The sequence below is a fragment of the Megascapheus bottae genome, chromosome 14 (assembly GCF_031878675.1).
Source record: "Megascapheus bottae isolate mThoBot1 chromosome 14, mThoBot2.hap1, whole genome shotgun sequence".
NCBI classification, from domain to species: Eukaryota; Metazoa; Chordata; class Mammalia; order Rodentia; family Geomyidae; genus Megascapheus; species Megascapheus bottae.
In genome coordinates this window covers 19372973-19394247 of record NC_143522.1, presented here as the reverse complement: position 1 = coordinate 19394247, position 21275 = coordinate 19372973, and positions in this window count along the sequence as shown.

Genomic DNA, 21275 nt, shown 5'->3' with positions numbered 1-21275 from the left:
TTGCCACTGTAATTATAAAAGAAGATGTGTAAACAAATGGGGCATGGCTAAGTTTCAGTTAAATGTTAATCACAGAAACAGGCAGTAGGCTGGATTTGGACTCTGGGCTAGTTCAAGTTTCTGCATATTTTTCTGGAAAAAGCTGATTTTTATTTGACTGAAGAACATTTGTAAGAATAGTGCAACTGAGTTGGCCTTGGCCAATATTCCCAGCAGATGATGGACAATAATGCCTTACCCACTTGGTCATTAGGTTAGACAAGGCAGTATCTAAGTAAAGTCCAGCAGACTTTGGGAAGTTAGGGACAGCCTCATGTGTTCATGAAGCAGAGTTGAAGCAAAGGCATGAAGACAGATTTCAGTACCAGGAACCCAAATATCTATAATTACTGAAGAATTAAATGTGGAGGACGGGAGGTGAAGCTTGAGAGGAGGATGAATTGACTGGAGATGATCTAATATATCTTTCTGAAAACATTCTGCTTTACCTGATAGGAGAGAACAAAAGTCCTTGGGGCATTTATAGAGGAGAGTGAGAATGATCTCTGTAGGGAAGATACAGAAGCCAGAATCTTTTGTTGCAAAGCCCACCTATCCTTGAAAGGATTTTCAGTGATTTACTATCCATAGCCCTTAATCAAATTTGCTTGTTTCAATTCCCTTTCAGAGCCAATCTATGATGATTTAGATGTAGCTTTGATGTTGCCAGTGGATGGATGGTGGCATATATCCTCAAAGTAGCTTTCCAACACTGAAATGGATTTGCATCTTTGATCCATGGGTTTTTCTGCTTCTGGCTTTCTTCGGGAATAGTCGCAGATGTTTGAAAGGTGTTTTTCTGGATGCAGGGTAGAGTTTATGAGCATGATATATAGGCATTTGTTATAGTTAAATGAAGCCAAATGGTCTAGATATAACTCACACCTTGGTCTATTTAGTACTTTGCTTTGGCCAATAATCAAATTCATTTTTTTCCTCTAAATCTCAGAGTGCCATCTGTTCAAGTCAGAGGATGTTTTAATACAAACAGCTCTTGTGATGCCTTTGAAAATCAAAATACCAACAATGACACCATCAATACTTCTTTCTTTTGTGGCTGTCCAATCCAAACCCTTCTTTCATCACTCTTACAACAAGATTGAAGGAGAATCTAGCCACTAGAAACTGCTTCAGAATACACTTCTGCACAAATGGCAAATTCCCAGAAGAAGGATTAGTAAATAATGGGTGCATGAGTATCTTAAGTTTAGACCATCTATTTGAACCAGGACTCTGTCATTAAGAAAAATATTTACAAAAACCAGTTGCCTGAAAATTAGATTATACAGATAATATCCATGGTTCCTGAGCAGTAGATCAAAGACTACTTCTTTATATTGTCCATATACCCATAAATGTATTTTATCTCTGTAATTTAATTCAATTGTATCTTTCACAGTGGAAGATAATAAAATGCATTTTAATAAAGAAATAGTGGTTTAACTAACCATAAACTGAATCAGTTAATTTACAAAGCCTCTCCACACAAGCATGTGGCAGGCATGTGCTCTACAAACATATTAACATGCTCTAATATTTATGTAATAACTTTACTTCAAGAAGATGACTTCAGGACTTTCCGTTGTATACTAGAAATGGCAACATTTTATTAGCTGTTCTTTCAAAGCCTGGAGGTCTTGTAAAATTTTGACATGTAATGGTTATAAAGACATCTGCAGCCCAACTTCAAATTGTTTTTGTTTCTGGAATAAACAGTGAAGGTTCCTCCAGAATTTCACAGCATCATGTGTATTGAGTGACTAAAATGAGTCATTCTTTGGGAGTTATGAATTAAAATTACATCCTTAGTTTTGCTGAATAAGATGGTCTTGAGGAGCAACATTTAGAGCCACAGAGTCAGGTTTTACAAATGTATTTACCATGGGAAAAATGAACACACAGTCTTCTTTTAGTTCAGCATTCATAATTCCTAGAGAGGAAAGGTAACTTGAATCCTACTACAGATTGAGAAACAAGGCAACTTCACTAGCCCATTGTGACCAGAGAAAGCCTATATAGGCAAAACAATCAGGAAACTCGTTTCTTCTAACATGGAAACTCATTGCATACTTATCAACAACAAGTGTCTGCTAACTTCCAGAGAAGCATAGGAAATTTAGAGCATAAAAGTCACTACCTAGTTCTTATTCATAAGCCATTTTCATGCTTACCACCTACAGTGTTATATCCAATTAGTGCATGTTCTTTAATCTCTTAAGATAACACATTCCTTTCTTATTAAGCAACTCAGTGACACTGAAATCACAAGGTGTTTGCTTTAGATTCCTTTGTGGTATATAGATAGAGAGTCAATTGCTTTGTGCTCTTTATACATGCTTTTATTTTTATAATCACAGGAAATCTTAGAGAGACAGAGAGAGAGAGAGAGAGAAAGAGAGAGAGATAATATTCCTGCTTTTATCCCAAAATTTCTATGAAAATTAAAATAACTGAAACAAAAACAAAATGAGAACCATTATTCAAAAAAATTATCTAAGATTTGACCCTTCCTCAGGATTGTTGATAACTGTAAAAAGGAACAGACACCATGGTGTCATAAGTTGACTACCTGGGAAGCATCAAGTTTAACAGAGAAGACACAGTAAGAAAAATAAAATTGAGTCTTATACATGAACAGAGGATTCAGAGACTCTGTTCTTTTAGGTTTTTTTTTTTTTGCCAGTCCTGGGCTTGGGCTCAGGGCTTGAGCACTGTCCTTGGGCAATTTCTCAAGGCTAGAGCTCTACCACTTGAGCCTCAGCACCACTTCTGGCTTTTTTTTCTTTGTATGTGGTACCAAGGAATTGAACCTGGGTCTTCGTGCATGCAAGGCAAGCACTCTACCACTAGGCCAAACTCCCAGTCCCTTCTTTTAGGTTTTACCATTTAACTTTTCTAGCCTCACTTAATTTTTCTTTTGAGGGATTAGATGACACATATTTTTTGAATTATTCCTCATTCACATTCCTGGGGCTATCTGAGCAATGTGATAGCATGATGTAATTGCAGTATGAAGTTGGAGATATTGCTCAATAGTCAAGCAATTGCCTAACATGAATGAAGCCCTAGGTTAGATCCTTTCTATCTCCACCGCTAACATATCCACCATGAAATAACTAACAAAACACAACTGTATATTTGTGACAACTGCCTTTACTCTAGACAGCTATATTCCTTCTACAACCTTCATCTCTGAGAAAGCTATGGGTTTGTTCTGACACTTGTTATTAAACTAACTCTACAGCAGTCCATGTTTGAGCAGAAGCTCTATTATTATTATTTTGGGGACAGAACCGGGCTTGAGCTCAGGGCCTGAGCACTGTCTTTAGGATTCCTCAAGGTTAGAAGTCTACCATTTAAGCCTCAGCATCACGTTCAGCTTTTTTTCTACATATATGGTACTGAGGAATTGAACCAGGGTCTTCCTGCATGCTAGGCAAGCATTCTACCACTAGGCCAAACCCCTGGCCCTTGAGCAGAAGCTCTAAAGATGTAATTCTACTTGTTCTCTCACACAGTGTATGTGTGTCAATATAAGAGGGACAGATCTTTGCAGATTTTAACTAGAGAAGGCACTGTCGTATATAATATAGCTGGACAAAGATCAATGATACTGTAACCATGATAAAATTAGATAACATTAGACTTTTTTTGGATGACCTGATAAACTCTCAATTCCTTCTCTCTTAGAAGACTTTGGTTAATATGGAATACATAAAAAGCTTTTGTCATTTGTCTGGTAAAAAGGAAAAGTATGTGTCTTTGGGAGGTGAAGTAAGAAATATAACTCACAACATCTTTAGACAATATTGTTTGCTGACGTAATAAACAATCAATACATAGGTAACTTTTAGAAGTAACCAGAAGATGTTTGTGCCACTATCCCTTGATGTTGAGTATGGCCTACTGCCATCTATAGATTGATAAACTCCTGGGAAAACTGGGTTACAAAAATTATGTTAATAATGTATCTTGTAGATCAATTGAGTCCATTAAAATTTTGTCAAATCTCCATTATCAATAATTCTAACTTACAAACTACTTTTTTAATTTTTTGCTTATTGAATATTGCTCCTCTTCATATTAGGAAATGGTCTGATTCCCTTGTTTCTGCATTTCCCTAAATTTAAACCATTTCACTTTTTTATTGTCATTTCCCTTGGAGAAAACTGGCCAATTAAAAGTTGAACTGCAAGGAACAAAGAAATAAGAATAAACAAAACATTAAATTATAAAAAAAAAGACTCCAATTCCTCTTTGGTTATGTTCTCATTTCATTCTTGGCTCAAAAGTTTGGTTTTATCTTTGTGTTTGATTCTTCTATTTTATAAAACCTATTTTGATGACAAAAATGCACGAACTACCACTGCTGTAACCCAGTTACATACATGTGTGGAATACGTGTGAAGGAAAACCAGTAGATTGGTTATTCTTTAACTGATAAATCACACTCTCTAATTTCTTTCACATTAAATAGTGTGTGCATTAAGATACAGGTACAAAAAGAAACCACCTACGAATCAAATGTGTGACATGAATGCCCTGAAGATGATAAATGAAGTCAGCATGATGTTTCTGGAAAGTTACCAGTGGTAGGTCTAATCGTCTTTGCTGATCCATAGATGGATAGAGCTCCTGCCATCTATATATGGATTGCATGAGTTAAAGTGACTATAAAACATGGATTTCTAAATTTAGCCAACAGAGGGTTTATTCTGTAACAGAAAACCAGAAAGATAAAATGTTACAATGGATTTTAATTGTTTCCTGCCATTCTGAGGCTTAAACTTAGTGCCTGGGTAAAGTCCCTGAGCTTCTTTTGTTCAAGACTAATGTCTACCACTTTAGTCATAGTTCCATGACTTTACTTCCACCTCTTTTGATAGTTTTGGTAGAAATGATAGTCTTACAGAGGTGCCTGTCTCTGGTGTTTTTTTATTGTAATGTATAGAGGGGTTACAGTTATATTTGCCAGATAGTATGTGCATTACTTCTCACAGATTGATACCGCTTCTCATGGTTTTGTCCCCAATTCCCTCCCTTCACCTCCTCCCAATCATCTTGTTTTAGAACTTTAATCCTCAGATCTCATCCTCCTGAGTAACTAGGATTATTGATATGATCCACCAGTACTTAGTGGTAATGAAGAATTTTAAACATAGCTTCTTTGCTGGGTGCAGTTGCTCACACCTGTAATCCTAGCTATTCTGGAGGCTGAGACTCTTATCTCCAATTAATCACTAAAAATGGGAAGTGTGGCTATGGCTCAAGGGATAGTGGTAGCCTTGAGCTGAAGAGTTTATGGACAGCACCCAGGCACAGAGTTCAAGCCCCATGACACACAAACAAACAAGCAAAAAGAAAACCATAATTTCTCATTTTGTGCTTCTTCTAATTACAAAGACTCCTCTATCCCCTTTATAATCCTAGCACTTCATAAGGAACTCATTGAAAATGATAAACATCTTCACATTGAGCAGTAGTATATAAATACTGAGGATTTTTTTCCATTGCTCAGCTGCTGGTCTCAGCAAAGATATATACATATTTTTTTTAATTCTTTCTGTATGAAACTCTTGTTCTTTATTACATCTGGTGACTATTCTCAGTTGCAATTTTTTAAATAATGATAGCTTTTTTTTGTATTTGAATAATGTTTACTATTTATAATAATGGAAATATCCCATACTTCCTTAGGAAGTGCTGATTTGAGGAAAGAACTAAATGTTATTTTTTTTTATTTGAACTAAATTTAATGTGGATATCCATGGGTAGGAATTTAGATTCTGTTTGCCTATGGCTTTGGTTGATATAATTGGATTTATAGAGGCATTAATTTAAATGTAACATTGAGAAAGAAACTAAGCATTGTTCATCTCTAGTGTTAAAATTTGCATTCTCTTGTAGAATAAATTAACTCATGGATTTTTGTCAGTAAGAAACAATATGCTTTCTTTTAATGTGCAGATTGTGGGTAAAGAACAGCCCAGAGAAAAGAATTTGAATCTTGTTACTGAGATAAATCAAATTGATGTTCTCAAGATGATTTAAGGCAGTAAGATTGACAGGTACTGTTTAAGAAAGGGAAAAAAATATCATGCAAATTATCTCTTTCCACTAGTGTGGAATGTGGAGGGGTGAGATTGATGGAGAGAGTCCTGTCATTTAGTCTTAATGATGAGCCACTTCCACCAGCTGTTAGATGTGTTGACCCTCTCCACTTACCTTACAAATACAGTCTACTGTTTGTCCATGACTCATCTCTCCTGGGATTAAGAAAGGACTCTACAGAGCCTGTTTTGTTTTTGTTCCTTGTCTCTGGAAAAGTTATACTAGAAGAACCAGCAACTTTAGCTTAGGATAAAACTTGGGCAGGGTGCAATGGAAGAGTCTTCTTCATGCTCCAAGAAGTCAAATGTTTTCATGCCCTCTCTACCCTCCTACCTTCATGCATTCCGTATTGGGAAGTAGAGGAACGAGCTCAGTGTTCACAAACACAGCATCCTCCCAACAGCTGATTATCTTTTTTTCATTTTTCAAGGCCCTGCAATTTTATCCTGTGGTGTTTGAAGTTAGTCACTGCTCACTGGAATGAACTCCGGAGTTTAATCATTGGGATTTTATGTTTTCTTTCTGTCACTCTGAGCTTAGAGCAAAGCGTACTGGATAAATGTTGATTCAGCGAGATCTACTTCTTAACGTGTTTGACTTTCTGTGTCCCAACATGTTACAGCAAATACAGGAAAGAACACAACTGAAACAATTCCGACATGTGCCAGGCTTTCACAATCAATATCACTTCCATTGCCAAACTGATTCTTCAAACTTTAATGAAGAATAGATTAGTTGATAGAATGGGGTAGAATTTAAGCCTCTAGTACCGATATGTCTAAAGCTCTTACAGTATTTCTTAAAACCTTCCAAATGAATTCTTTTTGTCATGTCTCACATTTCTAAGTGAAGTATTTAAATAATTTCTAAAGAAAAATAAAAACATCTTTCTAAAATAACATATTCTTACTTAATACCGAGGAAATTTAAGATAATGCCATGGTCACTTCTTCCCACTGAAGGATATCTACAAATACATTAGATTGCATTTTGAGTGAGCAGGAGGCAAAATGACCCCTTTTTTGGCTTACCCCTAATATACCTCCAGAAACACATTAAAAATGAACTTTCCTACAGAAACCAGTAGAACAATCCTATAGAACCTCTGCTGTTTCTGTAACTTTGAAACAGGCTTAGTGACAGAAGCAAAAATCTCCTAAAATACCTGAACATAAATTCAATGTTGCATATTTTTAAGACTTGAATCCTTTCTTTAACAAAATTATATATTTAAAAATGTATATCTTTAATTAGGTGCAGAAAAGAGGAGTCATACAACAAAGCAGTTTGTAAATACAATCAGTCATGGTGAGTGTCATCTCTTTAACATTCTCATCTCCCTTTGACCTACTACTTCGCTTGCTTTTCTTAGTTTGGTCATAAGTACAATGAATTCTTGACTGACTCTCCCACTTCCTTCTTCACTTGTCTTCCCCTGACCCTTGATTCCACTCCTATCTCAGTCACATCTGTTTCCTGGTGTTAATTTTATTGGACTTCGACTTAGCCTTTCTAAAAGATTATACTATTTGAGCTCTCTGGATGGTATCCAAATGGCTACAAATGAATTAACTAAAGTATAACCGACTTGGATCTTTTGGGGGTTTTTCTTTTTTGATCTTTTTTTTTTTTTTACTTTTTCTTTTTTCTTTTTTTTTTTATTGTAATTAGTAAAAGGGTTACATGATATTTGCCAGATAGAAGGTGCATTAATTCACATACATTGATACCCTTTCACATGTCTTGGTACCCATTTCCCTCCCTCCCCCCACCCCCCAACCCATCTTGGTTTTCCCCCCTTCCCTATCAAATTTCAAATATCCAAATACAAATAAATTCAATATATCAGATAACAAAGTGAGATACTATACCAATATGAGATAACCAAGGGACAGCAAAGGAGATGAGAGACAACATAGTACATTAAAAATACTACCAAAATTACATTTCTATACGAATGCGCATATATGTGTGTAATTTCTTTATGAATTAACCTAGTGAAATGGGGAAACATTTTAAATTAACAATTCTATATTCCCCACAGTCAGTTTCTTATTCTCTAAGAAAGTATCTAATGTAGCCAAAGGGATTTCTATGAGAGAAATTATTGCAAAACAATAAAGAGATACTATGAAGCAGTTATTTAAAGATAAGATTTTTTTTTGCAGGAAAGTTGTTCTTATTCTTACTGTGAAAGGGAAAAAAAACCACCTCTGAGTTCATGAGTATTTTACTATTTTATTCCAAGGTGAACTATAAATAACAAAATGTATTGTTATCAAGGAACATAAAGCAAGATAGACTGGGCCATGAGTATGGTGAAGATATCAACAATTTTAATGTTTCTTTCTGCAAGTGACATTTGTAGATACGGACATGGATAGGATAGGAATCTTTCAGGTTGCTGAAACAACACTGTTCGAGACAGCAAATAGAAATTGGAATGATCCCAAATTGACACCTGTCTGGCATAGATACAGAACAGGAAGGAGTCCAGAGTGGCTGACAAGGAAGATGGAAATAGGTAATGAGCTGAGAGAGATATGCTGCATAGAAGCAGAGGGCAGGGTGAATGAAGTCTTCTTGATACTTATAGAGACTATGACCTTTGCTCCTAGCCAGATGAAAAGATATTGTTGAAATTTGAGCAGAATCATCCATGGCCTGACTTCCATTCTAATAAGCTAGCTCCGTATACTGTCCTGGTAAGAGACTGTCAGAGAACTAAGGCAAAAATAACCTAGGTAAAATCCTAGCAAGAGATAATAGATATTTGGAACATCATCATATGTTATAGAAGCAATGATATATTTCAATAACTGAATATTTAAATAGCAGATAGGTGTAAAGTGCTCATTTATGAATTTTAAGCCTGTTTCCTATACAATAATTTCCAGAGAGTGGAGACAGTAAGAAATAGAGACATATGAGTCTGTAGGCACAGGGGAATTATAGCTGTGGTTTTAAAATTTTAAACTGAAGATTAGTGTACGTACTGTAATTTTAAAAAGAGTTAGGGAAGAGGTGGATAGGAGAGGGCTGAATGTCAACATTGAAAGGGATGATATTGATTCATATATATTATTTTCACAAGCTGTTCTGTTAAATGGCAACTCCTTTGTACAACTACTTAGATAACAAAAATATAAACAAACAAACAAATAAATAAAGTGATACATTCTTGGGCTGATGGCTTTTAAAACTAGCTGCTTATTTGATATTTTGTCAACAGAAGCCCTGGACAAACCTGGTGGTGAGAAGGATGAACAGAGTATTAAGAAGAGGATAGATATGAAATTTTATTTGGAAAAGGTGATTGGATAAAAATGAGTGCTTTTATTTACTATTTTTACTGGAAGAATAGTATTGATGGAGAAAATTTGTGTTATTAAAAAAAAAGAGCTGGGTGCTGATGGTTCACGCCTGTAATCTTAGTTACTCAGGTAGCTGAGGTCTCAAAATTGTGGTTCAAAGCCAGCCTGGGAATGAAAAGTCCATGAGACTCTTATTTCCAGTTAATTACCAGAAAACCAGAAGTGGCACTGTAGCTCAAGTGGTAGAGCACTAGCCTTGAGCTGAAGAACTCAGGGACAGTGCCAGACACAGAGTTCAAGCATCACAACTGACAAAAAATAAAAAATAAAAGAAAGAAAAGTAACAGCACCGATGAAGGGCACCAGTGAAGAGTACAAATGCAATACATGCATCATAATGATCATAAAGGAAGAAAAGTAATATATGAGGCACTAAAGGTAGGCAGAGGCCAGGCATGGTGGTATTATTTATAATTCTAGTAATTTTTGAGGAAGGGGTGATCATTAAATGGTTAGCAAGAGGGGAACCATTAAATAGATAGCAAGATCATATCTCAAAACCAAACGAAAACTAAATAGTAGAGAGTTAAGCCTGATGCCCGATTTCCAGTGCTAGGCCTGGAAAATAGGAAAATTGAGAAGAAAAGAGCTAGTAGGAAATATTGAGTCTTTATTATTACACTTTCAGTGAAAATGGAAATCAAAGGCAAATTTACTGGATAGTAGAATGAATAAGAGGAAAATTGGAAATAATCGTCTATGAGGAGTATTATATTTTCCTTATGTGTGACAAACATGAAATAATTTTAAATCTTTGACAATTATTTACACAAGTCTATCAACTGGTAATTTATTAAGGCTCTTCATTTGGACACAAAAATTGGGATAGAATTTGTATTTTCTACTAAACTGTGACTGATTCACATTTCAGTGTCTAGAAAATATACTAAAATGTTTACCTCAAGATACATCAAATACCAGTTAAGCCTATTAAATTTTATCTGTAGAAGATATAAGGACATACATCATTTGAAAGAATTGGAAAATTAATAAAATAGAATACAGTAACTATTGCTATGCTGGCTATTTTTTTTGTTTTTTGTTTTTTCTTTTTTTTTGCATTTTTTATTGTAATTAGTAAAAGGGTTACATGATATTTGCCAGATAGAAGGTGCATTAATTCATGTACATTGATACCCTTTCACATGTCTTGGTCCCCATTTCCCTCCCCCCCACACCCCCCACCCGTCTTGGTTTTCCCCCCTTCCCTATCAAATTTCAAATAACCAAATACAAATAAATTCAATATATCAGATAACAAAGTGAGATACTATAACAATATGAGATAACCAAGGGACAGCAAAGGAGATGAGAGACAACATAGTGCATTAAGGACAACAATCATTCGTTATATGGCTTTTGTTTCAATATCCTGGAGGTCCTTTCAATTAGCTTCATACTATATGGCCTTATGTATCAAGATTTTGCTCTATTGCAGATCTCTGCTAGTAGAGCCCAAGGTTTCTACTGATTATGACAAATGAGGGAAACCATTGAGCCTAAGTTCCTTTGAGTCTGGCTTACTTCACTTAATATGATTTTTTCTAAGTCTTTCCATTTCCTAACAAATGGGTCGATGTCATTCTTTCTGACAGCAGCATAGAATTCCATTGTGTACAAATACCAAAATTTGTTGATCCACTCATCAACTGAGGGACATCTAGGTTGGTTCCATATCTTTGCTATGGTGACTAGTGCTGCAATGAACATTGTTGTGCTAGTGGATTTAGTATGTCCTTGTTTCTGGATGGTTGGGTAAATGCCAAGTAGTGGAATTGCTGGGTCATAGGGGAGTTCTAAGTTTAGCCTTTTGAGGCACTGTATGCTGGCTATTTTTAAACATATGTTCTAATTTATAAAATTTAAACTGTTTGGTTTGTAAAAGTTCATAGATATTTACTAGAAAAAATCGATTTATTTTGTTAACAAAACATGCCACTCATAATTGTTTTTCAGAGAACTGAAAATTTATTTTTGATTCAGAAATATATATATACATATGTATAAATATTTGGCTTTGAATGAGCAAAAGATTCAGCATCTTCAACTTTTCACCAAAAAATTTAACTACTCTCTCAAGAAATATTCATCATGACAAGGGAATGAAGAGAATATATCATTAAAGAAAAATTGCTATTACTGGTCCAGAATCATGGCAGGGTGGTAAATTTCTTGCCAAGCATTCATGAAGCCCTGGGCTCAATTCCTTGATACCACATACACAGAAAAAGGTGGAAGTGATGCTGTGGCTCAAGTGGTAGAGGGTAGACTTGAGCACAGAGAGGCTCAAGGACAGTGCCCAGGCTCTGAGTCCGAGCCCCAGGACTGTCAAAACAAACAGCAATAAAAATGCCATTACTTTTATTATATCTTGCTAAGTGTTAAATTGTATATCTGATTTCAAAATATGCCACTGTTCACCAACGCTGTCTTTATTAAAGCACCATGTTTGACATATGCAGAATAATCTAAAAAATCAAAAAAATATCCTGAATATAATTATTCAAGGTTACTTATTACCCAGATTTTAAGGACTTTACTTATTGCCAAGATTTTTTTTTTCAGTTTTGAAACTGTTCTTTAATCTGGTGTTCCGCTTGTTATATAGAGCCTTCAGTATAGTGGTAATATTGGAAGGTTACAGAATTGTCTTCTTATGAAATGACAGATGATGAGACAGATAAAATAGAAAATCAAAACTTGCATGCTTCCCACACTGGAAGCAAGCAATGTGAATAATATTCACATCTGGAATTTATTCCCTTTTCACCTAGTTTTCATAGAAAAGTATTTTATACTCCTTGGCTTCTAACTTTGTCTGGAAGAAAAGGTGAATCTATATTCTGATGTTTTAGTTCTGAAATGTGTGCTTTTTTACCACGCAGAGTACATATGTTAATGTATAGCGATGCATTGGTTCTTGAAAAGCAGAGATACTACTATAGTTCTACAACATAATGAACAATTATCTTATCAAAGAGTTGTTCAATCTAATGTATAAATACTGTCAAATTTGAAAAGCCCTATTATAGATCTTCACTATTGAAAATGACACATCTGGCCAACCTTATAACCATTTTAGAAACTGGGTATAATCACAGAATCTGAAATCTTGGGCCATCCATTGATCATATTAAAATTTGTGAGACACTGATCAGAGAAAATACACTAACAGTCTAATCCACCTGTTAACCACTGCAGATGTACAATGAAAAATCATTTTTATACTGCCCTAAGAATTTTCATTTTCTTCTTTCAGTTTTGTGAGCAATAAGACCAAATTAGTTTCATATTGACTGCAGTCAAGCATTGTGCTTACGCATCTTTGAACAATGATAACGTATCAGATATTAATCAATGATTTTTAAAGACAAAATTATCCTTAAATAGAAAATACCCACTATAAAAGGAACATATTAATTTCCTTTCAGATTACAATTTAATGATATGATTTAATTTGAAATTGTAGGCTACTAAGATAGAGAAAACACATCTGCTAACACATCTGTCGAACATGAAATTTTCATTGAAACAGGGCTATTATGCCTGTTGCGTGTGAGGCCATTAGTTTTCTCATAACTCAACACAAATCCTTCCACCCTAATATTTATTCCTATTTGTTTTCTAATTTATAATTGATCTCACATAACATAAATAGAGAGGGATAAATTCCATACTGATTATTAAACAAATATATTGAAAATAAAGCATACAGAAATACTAATTAAACGAATTCATAGGACTAAAACCGTTTTATTCTTTATTCTCTGTAGACAAGAGTCATTAACATTTTCAGGTGGCTAAAATAGCAATTAAATTATCATGATTTCTGTTCACTCACCGAGCTCTGAAATCTATCAAACTAATAGTGTTCTTTTTTCTAGTCATGTCTAGAGTTCTCCAGAGGTAGTTAAGAAAATCTGGCATATTAGAGAATATTACAGGAATGGAAAAACTATATTGTGTTGGGAAAAAGTAAAGTCTGTTCATATTAATGAAGGTTTCCCTTTTTTGTCCATTGTTCATAACATTTAAGGTTAATTTCTTTAACAGAATACCTTTGGATTATGAAAATCAAAATCAGTTTTTCAAATAGACTTTAAAAGTATAGAATAGAATTTTTTGGCATGCATGTTTTCTTTGCAGATTCATCTCCTTTTGGCTCTGTTATTACAATAATTTTCTAAGTATTAATTTAAATGCTGAGATCTTTTCCATGATGCCCAGCATGCAATGGCTTTTTTTTAAAAAACTGGTATATTAAGATAACTCTAAGAATGACATTTCTTTCACATGCTAAGGCTCTCCATTCTGTGTTCATTTCATCTCATTCAGATATCAGATCCACCTTGTTTTCCATCCTTTATGGATTATGTCTGTTTGATAGCTAAAATCTTGCTCACAGTTTGCTGTTGTTATTGTTATTTTCTTCAGTCTAGAACATCGTGCATTCAACCCTCTGCTGAGTTGAATAATAACCTTCATGGTTTGTCAGGCTTCTTGCTTCTGTTTTCCCAGAAAACTATATTGAATACCATTTTTTCAAAACAGTACCTACTTTTAAAACCTTTTGCAACATCAAACATATTACTGAATGTACGCATGATTTAACAAATCTAATATCTTTGTTTTCCTATTATGTACCACTCAGCTATGTTTAAAGTACATAGTCTTCCAGTTAAAAGGAGTATGGACTATTATTTTTGACCAGTCAGTAGCCTAACATAATATTCATTTCCTATTTTATGTTTATCCCTATCTTCATTTGTGTCACTATGCCTAAATGATAGGGTCACTGTACAAAGTGATAAGTTTTAATACAATTATTCACCCTCATTATTATCCTTCCCCTTCTCATCATCATCACTATTTCCCTAAGGGAAAATAATCTCATCAAATGCAAACTATTATTTTTGCCCTAGAATAGTATAGATATGTTTAAATGCTGATCATAGTGTTGTTGCTAATAAACAGTCAGTATTTCCAATTAATTTCATTCTTATTTGTACCTAGTTTGTTGCAGATTGTTCAGATTACACCATATTGGCATTATAAAACCCATAATCTCAATTTTCTCCAAACACAATATGTGGTCTTTCATCACTAGTCATCTCATTAATATATAATCAGCACTCATTATTCTGTAGATTTTTAAGGGCTTTAGGAAGTGTATGTCAACAATGTAGATAAGGACACAGACACACACACACACACATACACACACACACAAACCTACACATATACAGCCACACACACCTATTTCCTCTGTAAATGTGCATTCAAATATTGACATGTATCTATATATGCATGCATACAGATAATAATTTCATAGAATCATGCTAATTATGGAAAAAATATAAATTTTCTAAGGCATCAAGGAGAAGAAATCATAACATCAATAAATCAGCATGAAATTCCCATCATTCCAAAATCATTTGCCTTTGTATAAAGCTACATAAAACATACTTTTGATGGACTTATGAAAAGTCAATGATATCACTTCTGCTAAACTTTTGTAGTTGTAGATTGCATTGATCAATAGGTGTCTGGAGAATAATAAACAAGTAACATATATATTCATATTTTTTCTAATCCTCAGATCTACCTTAAAAATGTATTCCCTTTTGCCTGCTAATTATCTCTCTTGCAAGGTAGAAACAAAAATATTCTGTTGAAAATCTATTTTTCAATATTTGTTGAAATCCTAAGTAATGTCACATCTTCTACTTATGTATTTAGCATAAAGAAAGTGAACGTTCAAAGCATTATGGGTTGAGACCTGTCACGATAGAGCGAAGCAGTCATGAACTTGACTTGATCATGAAATTACTCACCTGCTTTTCACTTTTCTTTCAAAGGAGGGGAAGGATATGGCTTCCATACCAAGTATTTCAGCATTAAAATAAAGTTTTGAAAATATTTTTGTTGAAATAACATCTGATCATCTCTATTCTACATACAAAGACCTTGAAGAAATTTATTTGGTGGAAAAAGTCCTAAATGAATTGATGATCTCTAATATACGATTTCTGAATATAAGATTTCTAATATTAAGGAAAGATGTGAATAAGAACCAAAATATGTATAATGCCTTCTTTTTAAAACCAAGTAGGTTTTTCCATTTGCTTACTTTATATAAGATTTTACTAGAATGTTCAAAATTAAACCACATTAAAGCAATCAAAACACTTGTAGATCTGACTCCATAATAATGATTGGGACTTGAAGATACAGCTGTTTTTAAGTAAGGACTCTCTCAATATCTTGAAAATCATTTGCAGAAAAATGAAAAGTAAGAACAAATCTTTTTAATTAGCTAAATTTTAGAATATTAATCTAAGAAGGTACCAGATGGGGAGTAAGGCCAAGAATCAATGACACTGTTGTATACATGGACCCTTTGATCACAAAGGTTGGAAAGACCTGGAAATTTGTCTATGCTGTTTATACCAAGAATTTCATCTACATATTCTAGGGTATTTCTCGCATTTTATTTACTCTTGGATATTCAGATAGCCAAATGACATACAATGCATTTATCACTACCCATATCCCCTTACCTCCCTCTGCATTCATTTAGCGTTTGGTTTACCAAGTTCTACTTATCATATAGAGAAAAGTTTATACATATTATACCATAAATGGACTAGTTTTAAACCAAGCCCTTAGTTGAATTTTCTCATGACTCTTAATTTTTTTTTTTTTTGCCAGTCATGGGCTTGAGAGCTCAGGGCCTGAGCACTGTCCTTGGACTTTCTCAAGGCTAGAGCTCTACCACTTGAGCCTCAGCACCACTTCCGGCTTTTTTCTATGTATGTGGTACCGACGAATTGAACCCAGGTCTTCATGCATGCTAGGCAAGCACTTTAACCACTAGGCCAAACTCCCGGCCAATTTTTAACATTATAAACTATACTACGATTCGTCAGATTGGAAGGTTTAGAGACATTATGATGAAGTCACTATTCAGTACACTGAAAATATAAACTTTACCATGAACATAAATTCAGTCTTGGATTAACTGATTCACCTTATTTTAGGCATGAGTCATAAAATGTGTCAAAACAGTAGGAATTGGTATTGATGATGATAATTAGGATGAGGATGAGGTTGAATAACTTTGAAAAATGGCGATATATAAATTAAAACTTACAAGAAACCTAGCATTGTTCAGAAAAAAGGGACTAGAGAAATAAAACATTAGACTTACTGAATCTATTATTTGGATTAGATACAAATGTATTATAATTTACTGAAAGTACTTTGTCCTTTATATTATTCCATTTCTTGCACCACAAAGCACTTTTTTAAGCATGGCATTTTGCCTTCCTGTCTTTAGAAGTTGATGTTTTAATATCTGAGAAAGTGGACTTATTGTTTCCCCTTAGAAAGAACCTTCAAAAATTCCTAGTTTCTTTGTAGAAAAGTGCTATTCTTTCTGTTTTCTTACCCCACTGTAACCTGCTCTCTGTAGACTAACCGTTCTTTCCTTTCCAATTACTTCTACAACTTGAGCAAACTTGTATTATAAACTCTCACCCTGTGATTAGACTATATCCTTGGGGAAGTCAACATGTTGATTGAGTAGATAGTCAAGTGCATTGAGTGAAACTCTCAACCATGCTTTATTGCCTTTTTCTAACATTGAGACTTAGTGGAAAGCATTGAAAACGACTTTGACTCTGTACTTTTTTTCAAACTTGCCCCAACAATATTTTCATATAGTAATATTTGAAGAGGGGAATTCTTATAAAGATTAGGATCAAAATTTGTGCCCTAAATGGAAGAAAGTTGATATAATTTCAGCTTAGTTCTCTACCTGTAATTCCTTACATGATCAAGAAACTCATATTCTGTCTCCAGGCTCCAACATGCTGAAAATATGTTACAAGGTGACATTCCTATCACTTTTTTGAATTATAGATTATAAAACCTTTTGATCTTTCAACACTTCAGGTTATGTTATGGTACTTGCTTACTTCTTGAATAATATGTGGATTTAATTCCTCTTTTCCTTTCATCCCACATTCTCCCTCTCTCCTCATGTATGTCTTTCTGCAAAATTTATGTAAATATCATATGCAAAATTCTGCTGAGATTCATGTTGCAGAAGACAAGCTACTTTGGTAAGTATTTCTTACACTGAAATCAAGAAAAATGGAAGGAAAGTAGATAGGAAGGAATGAAGCACAAAAGGAAAATAAAGAAGCAAAGAAGAGAGAAAGAAATTGAGGAAGGAAGGAATAAAGAAAAAAAAGTAAAGGAAGGAAGGAAGGAAAAAAGAAGAAAGGTAGGAAGGAAAAAAGAAGGAAGGAAGGAAAAAAAGAAGGAAGGAAGAAAAAAGAAGTGATGTTTCTGCTTGGATAATGTATGGATAATTTTCATATATACATAATTATCTTTCTCATTTTATAATGTTCTGCTTTAAAATTATATTATATAGCAAGGGAACGAATAGTGGGAAAAGGATGCAAGACTGTTATAGAACAATGTTAATGAGTGATTTTTTACTTTGTTTAGGACCTTAAGAAAACTGGCATTTTATGATTAGGAAAATGAGATAGTATTTAAATTATGTAAAAGTGTCATTGAATAGTAACAAAGACATTTAAGCTGTTTTCACACTAATGTTTTAAAATCTACTTAATATATAATTTTATAACTAAAACAAAAGTTCTCTACTATTGGTAACACTACAAAAAAAGAAATAATAATAATCTCAACAGAAGAGTAATTGTATATACTTTGAAGATAAGTCAATACCACAAGAGCGTGATACCAAAGAACACTTGCAAAACAGGCAAGTAAGGAACAAAAATTTACAAAATTCAAAATTCTCTTTGTCTCTTTGTTGTCAAGATATATGAATCCTCTTAGTTCATTTTCTAAGATGACAACATTTTAAAATACAGCATGTTAAAATTACTTAAACTTGGGGGCAGGAGTTTGGCCTAGTGGTAGAGTGCTTGCCTAGCATGCACAAAGATGCGGGTTCGATTCCTTGGTACCACATACATAGAAAAAAATTCGAAAGTGGTCCAAGGATACTGCTCAGGCCCTGAGCTCAAGGCGAGAACTGGCAAAAAAAAAAAAGAAAAAGAAAAAATATTTAAACCTATGCATTTTGACTGAAGCATGAAATCTCTCTCTCTCGCTTGCACTCTCTCTTTCCCTCTACATGTTTATCTCCCTCTCCCTCCTCCATCTGTTTCCTCATTTTTTCCCTTTCTTCGTGTGTGTGTGTGTGTGTGTGTGTGTGTGTGTGTGTGTGTTTGCGCCCCGGCATCCACAAGTACGTATGAATGCATCTTCACACATACAGACATACAGACCAAATGGAGAGGTGAGCCAGAAATTTTATTTTATACGTAAGAAAACTTTTCTTGTTTTTTTTTTTTTTTTTGCCAGTCCTGAGCTTATGCTCAGGGCCTGAGCACTGTCCTTGGACCTTCTCAAGGCTAGAGCTCTACCACCTGAGCCTCAGCACCACTTCCAGCTTTTTTCTATGTATGTGGTACTGAGGAATTGAACCTGGGTCTTTGTGCATGCTAGGCAAGCACTCTACCACTAGGCCAAACTCCCAGCCCTCCTTGGATTTTTTATTCTCTTTTCTGGAACAATAGTTAACCCCAATTGGAAAATAGGAAAGCAAAGAGATATCAACTGCAAAATAGACAGAACTAAGTCATTGTATCATTAGTCATGTGCCAGAACCTTCAAAAATGAATTTGCAATTAGTATAATACATGTAGGGAAAATTATTAAATAGAGATAATACAATAGGATCAATATACCCAAATCAGCATATAAATATTTTTGCTATGTATAATGACAAGAATATTTGTTCTGACTAACATGGTAGTAATAGCAACTAATTGTTATTTTACTACAAGAATATATTATTACAATTGTAATTATAACTACTGTTATTGATTACTATTATAACATTTTCTGCCAGAGAAATATTTTAAAAGAATACTATTTTGTATCTTATGTGTCAAAAATTAACACAGGTACATGACTAGAACATAAATTATAGACACATGGATTTCACATTATAATTGGAAATTACAATTAATTACTATATATAAATATAATCTAGACAACATGACTGCACATCCTACCATTCTTTATACTCTGCTCTCAATACTAGCTGTGATCACTAGAGATACTGATTATATATAAAAACATTCATTATGTATATCAAAGACAGCTTATACTTAGTATGTGATCATCATTCCAGCAGTTTTAGCATCACTTGTCAAAATAAAACAAAACAAAACATCCAAAATGTATCTTCCCAGATCTAATGAATGAACTAGCATTTTCACATTTGTAAAAAATCTTTAAATACTTTATAATTCTTTATAATTCTATATTCCTTAGAAGGCTATTTGTCAAACATTTTAGCCAAGGAAATAGAACCATTCTATAAAAATACACATAAATAATACAGGCTGAGATTTAGTATTAGGAACTGAGTCAGGCAATAAATTGAGATTAAGAATTTCCATAATACAGCAGAGGGGCACATGGAAACTGGCTGGTGTATTTCTATGGTTTGAGAATTAGAGTGTCACTTGTGGAAATGCTATACTGGTATGAAAACTTAAGCATAAGAAGAAACAAGCTTGAACAACTTAATGTTCAGCACAAGCAATCAGTTAGAAAGCAAACTCAAGCTTCCACCTTATTATTTGATATAGGTCATCAATAAATTGAATAATTACTAATCACATTAGAGAGATCTGGCTGCTATACTGAGTTGAATTAGTCAAATGCTATCCTCATCTAAAAACATTTTAGCAGACTCAAAATAAGAGTAATATCATTACATACATGGGCATCTTATAGCCCAATCAAGTTGACATTTAAAATCAACTATTAGACCAATAAATATTTTTGAATTTGAATTCTAGCTGTATCATTATTTATAAAGGTGAGTCTTTTAGACTCTCTACTACCATTTATCTGGCCCTAAGAGTTTTGTTTTTTGTTTTTTTTTTAATTAGTTCATGGTTAACAAGAAAGTCTGCATATGGGAAGGATGCAAGATATTTACATGACAATCATCCACTCAGTCCATTTTACTGGCTGAAATGAAGGAGAAAAGAATAAAACTGGATTGATATTTGCACTGCACATGAGTGAGAGAAGTTTTCAAGCTGAGGCCTACTTCACTCTTCTTTATTTTCCAGCATTCAATCTTAATGAATTAGATTCCCTTGATCACTATCTTAAATGTACTGACCTCAGCTCAGATCCTCACTCAACTTTTCAAGCAAAATGGGCTTTATCTAGCCAGGCTGTTTGTACTTGCAGACTATGTGATTGTTACCAAAAGCCAAACATTATTTCTTTCCTTTACAAATTAAATCTTGCTTGTACCCCAAAGCTCAGCTCTTTGCTAAACTCATCAGGAGTGTCTTAGGCCTTGGGTAGTAAATGGTCACTTTACCTTCCTTCCTTTCATATAATCTCTGTTTTTGCTTACCTTCACTTTAACTAGAGCCATTCTCATGACTTATATCTGACCATATATCTGCTCCAACCCTTTGAGATACATCTCTAAGAGGCTGTGTACAGTCATCCAGGACTAATGTATCATCAGACCATAACATACGTATGCCAAATTTTGGAATGTAATAATTTGAAGATATTAATCATATTCCATTTAACATACAAGAATGTTTGACTTCTGAATATTTATTAAACTCATTTAGCACAGGCAAAAAACAAAGAACAGTAAGA